The following is a 1333-nucleotide window of genomic DNA, read 5'->3' on the forward strand; positions in this document are numbered from 1 at the left end:
CATATATATATGCCACATACATTTTCGTACCAGGATACATACAGTATTTTTGCTTTGTTCTGCTGCAGTGTGACATAATTTGTGTTATTTGCAGCTATGATGGATTGTGTACAAACTAATACAGAATCATAATGATATATATTTATACTTCTCATCCAACCACAATTAAATTCACTTTATGCAGGAGGATAATAATTTTTAACAAGCTGTAATAAAATAGGACTAATGACTTTCTACTTCTTACCTTTTTAAAACATGTAGTAAGTAGAAAGTACAAATAACTGTGTAAAAATGTAAGAAGTAGAAGTAAAAAGTAGGCTGAAAGATAATTACTCAAGTAAAGTACAGATATCCACAAATTCTTCTTAAGTAGAGTAAATAGGCATTCGTACTTAGTTACTTTACATCTCTGGTAGATACAGGTAAATACCTGTAAAATGTTGACTACATGGACAAATGACTTGTACTAATTATTTATTTCATCCCTGTATTTATGTATTTATGTATTTATGTATTTATGTAGCCGTTTAAAAATACTCATGTGTCAGTACATGGCTGTGGGGCTGGCCCAGCAGCTGGGCCTTCACATAAATAAAGAGATCCATGTGGGAACAGCCACTGACTGTGTCCCACCCGTACAAACTGTCCCCTTCATAGAAACAAACATTCTTCCACTACTGAGTATGCAGCACAATGACACATTTCTGTAGAATAATAATGACGGCTTGTTGCAGGGCTGATGTTTAGGACCCAGCAGTCTGCTCAGGATGTTAGACTCAGAAAAGGTAACGTTCATGAAGAGCCACACCTGTCCTGAAACAAGTCTCCTCTCAGTTTCAGTGTCATCATTCAGAAATGAGCCTGTCGTTGTGAACAACATCAGACCTGACACCTCCCCACAGCTGGAAACTAACTAAGTACAAATCATTTGTACTTAAGTATAATTTTTGGGGTATTTTACTTGAGTAATTATTTTCAGCCTACTTTTTACTACATTTTCACACAATTATTTGTACTTTCTACTCCTTACATTTTTAAAAAGGTCAGAAGTACACAGTCGTTACTTTTATTTCATTTTTATTTGTTTTCATTCGGTTTGTTATTAAAATAAAAACTGTAAAGATAAACTGTCTCCTGGACAGACTGACTCTAACTGTGGATGAATGAGACAGATAATTATAGATGTAACATTTTCAAACTGTATTAGTTTGTACACAATCCAACACAGCTGCACAACACAAATCATGTCACACTGCAGCAGATCAGACTTATGTAGCCTGAACATGTATGTGGTAAATACACATAAATATACTGTATACAGTATATACTGTAC

The sequence above is a fragment of the Austrofundulus limnaeus genome, unplaced genomic scaffold, assembly GCF_001266775.1.
Source record: "Austrofundulus limnaeus strain Quisiro unplaced genomic scaffold, Austrofundulus_limnaeus-1.0 Scaffold570, whole genome shotgun sequence".
Lineage (NCBI taxonomy): Eukaryota > Metazoa > Chordata > Actinopteri > Cyprinodontiformes > Rivulidae > Austrofundulus > Austrofundulus limnaeus.